The 6977-nt window shown below is 49.1% G+C and overlaps 1 protein-coding gene across 1 annotated transcript in view; it reads left to right on the top strand.

Annotated features, from left to right (window-relative positions):
* The first annotated feature begins 1448 nt into the window (after positions 1–1448).
* Positions 1449–6977, top strand: part of LOC118770254 (cyclin-dependent kinase 17) — a 67218-nt gene continuing 61689 nt past the window's right edge. The window contains exon 1 of the mRNA XM_036517814.1: positions 1449–1783. The gene's annotated coding sequence lies outside the window, so the exon portion shown is untranslated. The remainder of the gene's footprint in view (positions 1784–6977) is intronic.

Genomic DNA, 6977 nt, shown 5'->3' with positions numbered 1-6977 from the left:
GTGCACAGGGGCAAATTTTGTAGTTAGCAAATGCTGACATAAATAAAAACATCAATACAAGTGCTGTTCCCTGCACATGTCACACCGATGTGCTAAAATACGCCAAGTAGCCAACATCTGTGTAGGCCTTACAGCTCCAAGAATAGCTGTCTGTGTGGTCCATTTTAGCCAGTCTGACATCAATCTAATGTAGCTGGCTGCATTCTAAAGGGCAGTTTTCCCACTGCTGAGAGAGAAACGGGAGGCCGGTGTGATCGTTTCCCTTTGGCCTTGAATGGTGAACGCACCAAGTACATTGTGTGCTGTAGGACAAAGGGCGGCGATGTATAACGAGGGGAAGGATGAGAAAAGTTCTGTCTGAATTCGCACGGACGTAGGCTGTGATTGATGGTGGGCGCCCGGAGACGGTCCAGAGATTCCATTGAACGGAACGCCGTCTCTGCGGCAGCTGCTGGCCACAAGCAGGGCAGCACGGAGCACAGCTTGCTAAGGCCTGACGAGAAAGTTATTTCCAACTGAAGCCCGTATGACCTAATTCAAGTGGATACGTACAGCTGGGCAAATGAGAAGCGCCAGGGTAAATTTCTTGGCAGGGTCTCAGTCCTGTGTCAGCCGCTGCAGATACCTCTGCGCGTATGCAGAAGTCACGCAGCACGTCGTGTGACTTTACGAAAACATTCCTAGTTTAATCCGGTAAATTACATTGAAATTGGAATCTTGTATTAACATCCCTCTCCGTGTACAAGTGGACTGTCCCTTGTAATCTGCTGTCATCAACACTGTAAAGTTCAGGGGTCATTTTCTGTACTAGTCTGTGTGGGTCATAAGAACAGAAAAGCACTACCCTACTCTACATGTGTGCAGTGGCACAGTATGCAACCGCGCTGTTTGTTTTTCAACATCATTTGGGTTGCATGAATTCGAGATTTTCCGGTGGACCCATTTGATTTTGGACCTGTTCAACGCTTGCAACTTTTATATATAACTTGTGTTTCAGGGCATATAGTTACTTAGCAGTCAACTAATGGCCAATCATGATAGTACTTGCAATATTATAATTAATATAAATATTCAATTAGGCTATTTTACCTCTATGGTTACAGAACATGTTGTTAATAATTTTCTAATCATATGTATATCTCTGAGTAATGGACTACCGCATCGTTTATTTCGTTTAAGTTTAAAGACAGTTACCGAAGAAATGTCAATAAATGCGTTTCCATGCCACACGGTAGGCCTACTTTTGATCTCCACAAACGCTTCATTAACGGTCTTGGGCTCTTGTCAGTGGATTGTACTCCAATACTTTTTTCCACAGCAGGGGCCGCTGTGGAACAACAAAGGCTTTGTTTAGCGGGGAACAGGGGGGTGGGTAGGCGGCGCTGTCGTTCCGATCGCCCGACCGCACAAGCTCCGCCGATTCCGCCGATGTCACTCCGAGACGGAGGCGTCAGTAATGCAGGCAGTCAGCGCTCGCTTCCCGACCTACCCACGGTCATCATCCGCTTTCACGCCGTCAGCGCTACTTTAGACCGTAGAGCCGAAAAACTGAGCCACGAGTTTTTGCCCAGGACTGTTTCCTAAATGTGAAAAACGATCGGAATGCTGTCTCTGCGGATTTAATCGATCGACGGACTGACGGGCAAAAATAAAGCGAAAACACCTGAACGAAAGTAGCTTTTGCCAGCTATAGTCTGCGTTCAACGGGTGTAAAGACGGCATCCGGCCTCCGAGGAAGCGCCGAGTTCGGGGACTCGGGTCGATACAGTGCGCATCGTTTCTGGTAAGCGCCGTTTATGTTGATTCCCTTACTTATCTAACCATCAAAGTTACGTTTTCAAACATACGCTGCGAGTGAGCTGCCGTTACAGTGAATCAAGTTGGGAACAATAGCCCGCTGGCTACAACTACTTGATATTTTGTAGCTCGTAATACTAGGAATTTAGATAACCAGCAAATAGTCAGAAGGTTTACGTTAGCTATGTGCCTAGAGCAAGCTAGCAAGACACGCACCTACCAGGTACAATTAGCTAGCTGTATTTTGCCTTTGAAGAAACCTAACATTAACTAGTTTAGCTATACGATGTCATTCTTGTTCTTATATTTCACTAACTGTATACGCTTGGTCGATTTAAAAAACCAAGCCGTTTGAGTATTTTCCGTATGTCCCGAGTCTTAGTTAGCTACCTACCAAGTAGATAGCCACCACTAACTGTAAATTCACGCAATAGTTGTCTTGCTAATAAAGTTAAAACGCGGATGTGTCTCATAATTTAGAAATTTCAAACGTTGTGTGCACCGCGGCCAACTCGCTAGAAATGATAGCTGACTAGCTGCACAGTTAGCTAAGCACGTTGTTTGTCAGTGTGCGGTCGCTAGCTAAGCTACGCAGCTATGTCGCTAAGTTACCCTTACTCAAAACGAGAGGACTCCCACTGCTACCGAAGTGCTGAGCACAGAGGAACGAAACCAGAAACGATCAAAATCTCCTGCAATACTACAGTTGCAGTTTTATTAAGCAAAGGCACGATTCGGTGTGACAAGCTGGCTAGTGACTCACTGTATTCTAATGCCACGCTGTTTGATGGTACAGCGATCGTTTAGCTAGCAGGCTAACTGGCTAATAATTGCAGGAAGCCGGATGTTTGAACAGCGGTGCTTGTAGCTCGCTAGCGTTGTTTAGCTGAATAACACGACTCCATTGTATGTGGCCAGCTGGCAGAGTGTGTCTTGAAATGTACCCTAGGTAGTTGACTGGCTACATTGCTTGCTGGCGAGCTAAAGTTCTGATCAATCGCAGGTAGGCTGCTTAACAGAAAGACGCAATCAAGCCAGGTTAAATATCTGATGACGCTGAGCGAATTGCTGTTGTTGACTTGCAGCTCTGTCGACCATATTTTTAAAAAGATCTAGTTGAAATGCAAATGTGAATCGCGATACGTTCCGTTAAACGATAGCTAAGTATAACAGCAACCAGCAACGAAATAACCAGGACGTCGGTCGAAGACAATGTTTTCATTTATTTTAACGAATATGACACACTTAGAAGACTTGTATGCTATCTGTCACTTTGGAGAGGAAGGGGGCATGATATATGTATATTTGAGGGCACCCCCCCCCCCCCTTAAATACGTTGAGACATTGAGATACTAAAGCAGTACTCATTTATTACACGGTAAACAGTTTAGGTGCCATGGCGGACTCTGCAAAGCTGCATGCCATAAACATTGTAAAGCGTTATTTTTTCCGTGTTGTGTCTCAATGTGTCCAGTCATTTCAAAGAACAAACAGAAATATCACATGTCCAAATTGACATGCATGTATACCATCTGTTTGCTAACGCGTGTTAACGCGCTGTAATCAGACACCCATGATAACAATCACATTTGAGCAGTGCTGTCATTCCCGTCTTGTTTCTACGATATCCCACGGAGGGACACCTAGGATCGTTTCGGTAGACAGTCGGTTCATGGGGTCGCCCTTCTTGCTGGAGCTTAGCTTGGCCTGACCCCTGAACTCTCCCTGACTTTGTAAGGTTCCGGAGTTAGGATTTTGCGTTGACAGCTTTCTGTCGGCAAGAGTATGCGGAATGGCAATGGCTTGGATGCGTCGGCCAGCCCTTTTTTGAGGCAAAACAGTGGTTGTCCTTTACCAGGATTTGCATGGAGTGGATCTCAAAAGGGGGTCTGCTTGCCTGCTGTGGACTGTATTGCCTGACCATGTAATGCTTAGTGCCTTCCCGGGGTCAGAAACCATCCTTTGACCGCCATTTCTAAATTTTTCATAAGCAGCATTTTCTGTCGCTGAATGCAATTTTCGGTGGCTGCGACCCAGCGGCCACATACATTGTTTTGGGGTAAACCATGCTGAAGGGTTATGTTGTGACCGAACTCATCATTTAAACCCACTGTGCGTCACATTGTGTAAACACAGTATGGCACAAATGGACCTTTTGGACCAGCGCGAATGCACGGCGACCCAAATATGCGCTTTCGGCTGAGCGCCTTTGTGTGACAGAGTGTAGCTTGTGGTTTATTTTATCCTCTTTGAAAACCGTATTGATTGTGTCTTCGCTTGTTGACCTGTATGTTTCTGCAAGCGCAATATGAGTTGCGTCCCGCGGAGACCATGGCTCCCACGATACAGCGCTTTATTCATTCGCATTAGAGGTGGAATGGCTCTTCTTATTTGGTGTGTTCGGAAGACCACGCTGGTAATGCGTGGGTCATATCATGCAGAAGCATAGTGCTCCCCTGAAACCCCCCCTTTCCTCTCTGCGCTTCAAGTGCTGTCTCTGCACCCCCACCCCCCCCCCCCCCCCCCCCCGCCACCTCTGTCTGTCTCCCTCTATCTTCCTTCACCATCCTTCTCTTTCTCGGCTCTCTCCTTTTTGTCGGCCCTCCTCCTCTCTCTCTCTCCGTCCTTTAGCTAATCTGTCCTGTGAGGTGGGAGTGTGGAGGGATTACCCATTCAAACGGAGACGCTCTCTGTCTGTCTCTATTTTCATGGTAATGAACAAGGGGAGGGTGGAGGGGGTCTCTGGCAAGTCTGGTGCAGCGGGATGGGACCGAGGGCTTGCTGACAGAGGTGGTGGGGGTGGGGGAGACGGGATGTACAATCTAGTGGCTCTCCTTGAGGTTGCGGCGCGTCTCACTGTCTGTCCCAGAACGAGCAGGGAAAGACCGATGGGGATTTAAATACCCGAATCCCACGGGACCTGAGGCTTCATGTGGGATTACACTCCCCGCCCCCCTCACACACCCCTTTGTTGCCACGGCAAGGCCTTCTGGCCCTGTCTGTTTGTGTTCTGTCCTTGTGTTTCCCCGATGACGACCACGGGTTCAAGGTTGCCCGGGTAGCCTGTCTCGGCCGGAATGCTGTGGAAAGCCGTTCTGAACCCAGTGGCAGATATCGGGTTGCGGGGGTGTGTGTGTGTGTGTGCATGCGTGCGTGGGGGGGTGGGTCAGGGACAGCTGGCGGAAAGCTAAAACAACCTTTCACCTCCCTGCAGCATATAGATAGGAACATACTCACACTGGTCCCGTTTTTAAATCACATCAACACCAATTAGTTTTGGTAACCCTCTTTAAAACGCTGCTCCTGAAATGCTGTTGCTATTGACAACAAGCGCCAGCAGAAACAGCAGCAGCTTGGGAATTTTGCGGCTGGCTCTTGCAGCAGTCACGCCGACTGGAGCGCATTCTCATAGAGCGAGACTTCAGTGTCATTTAACATCTCATAAAACGCCTCTTCCATTCAGGCCGTGGTTGCAGTTGCAGATATAGACGTTTCGCCCAGCTTGTGAGGTTTTTTTTGTTGTCGTAGAGATACAAAGAGCAGCCATTTAAAGCCACCGAGATGGGTCAGTGATCTGTGTGCCTGTGTGTGTGTGCAGGATTTGCTGTGCCACACTGTTCCAGGTGTGTGTGTGTGTGTTAGTGGGGAGGGTTCCATTCCGCTGAGTGTGTATGAGTATGTCTCAATCCATTTTGTTTGTCTGTGTGTTTGCATGTCTGTTTTCTGTGTTTCAGTGCCTACATGTGCCTCAGTGTCACTGTCCAATTTGTTTGTGTGTGTGTTTGTGTAACTTGGCTGGCTTCGTGTGCGAGTCTCACTGGGCTCTGTGCATATGTAGGCGTGTGTCTCCGCTTTGCTCGGCTGTGTGTGTGTGTGCAGGTACAGTCTGGGTGAATCATGCTGGTCATGTGGTCTCCGTCAGGGCCGCAGGAGAGTTTGTAGTAAACTGGACTGCTACAGCTCCTCTCTGCTCACTTAAGTAGATAAAGGGCTTACTGTAAATAGTGTTTGCAGAGGACAGGGGTGAGCAGTTATTGAATAAGCACTGCTTGAAGGAGAAGATAGCATGTGATAACCGACCCTGCAGGGCTGGAGGTGGGAGACTGCTGAGACTCCTTGATCTGTGTGTGTGAGAAACTCTGTGTCTCTGTGTGTGTCTGTCTGTACCGATGAGTTGATATGAGGGCAGACAGAATAAATAGAACGTGCAGGTGGGTCTTGGTGTTAAAAGTGTGGCCAGTGGAGGTTCTTTAAGCCTGTTAGTTTCCAGCGCTCTGCAGCCAGCATGTGGCTCAACTCTGAACACGGAGCTCAGTGCGGAGAGCAGATGCAGGTGACACATTGGTGGGGTGGGGGTCAAGCTGTCCATGACTGTGTGATTGTGGGTAGGACGGGGGGGGGGGGGGGGGGGGTGGTGTGTGGCAGGCGGTACGCAGATGTGTGGCCTGTCTCCACGCTCCGGCAGTGCAGTACACGGTTCGGGACGCTGGAAGCCGACCGCAGTGGGACTCCGTTGCGGCGCAATGCAGATGGGACCGAGGCGTCACCTGATGCCCGCCGTCCGTCATGTGGCAGCCTGTGTGGAGGACTGCAGAGCAGGTGGCCAGGCCGGGCTTGGAGAGGGGCCTGCGGATCTGCCGCTCACCTGATAACCGCAGCCAATCACGCGGGAGCCGCTGAGAGCAGGTGGCTGCTGGCAGAGGCCTGGTCCTGCCGTCCCGCCAGACCTACAGAGGCAAGTGGTGGCAGAAGCATGCCACCGAGCTGATGACCCCCCACCCTAGCTGGGCGTTTTTTTACAGTACACCTGATGGAGCAGGGTGTTTTTTTACAGTACACCTGATGGAGCAGGGTGTTTTCTCAGCTCACAGAGCTGGCTGTTTTTTCAGTGTACTTCATGGAACAGTATTTTCAGCCATGCACCTATGGCACGTTTGTGGAGGGTTCTGTAAACATAGAAGGTGCTGTATACGTAATAGGAACCTAAAGCACATTTTGAACTTGCAGTTAGAAGTACCAGCGGTTAGACGTACCAAGCCGAGACCAATTATCCCATCCGTAAGATAAAGATCAGCACCTGGCTGGACTGACAGGTAAATGCTTTGCATGTCCACTTGTGCGCTTTCTGTGGGTTTGTTTTCTAAGAACATCAGCCGCCCTGTAAAGAGAACGAAGGAGAA

This window comes from Megalops cyprinoides, chromosome 23, assembly GCF_013368585.1.
Source record: "Megalops cyprinoides isolate fMegCyp1 chromosome 23, fMegCyp1.pri, whole genome shotgun sequence".
NCBI lineage: Eukaryota > Metazoa > Chordata > Actinopteri > Elopiformes > Megalopidae > Megalops > Megalops cyprinoides.
This window is presented reverse-complemented; position numbering and strand designations above follow the sequence as displayed.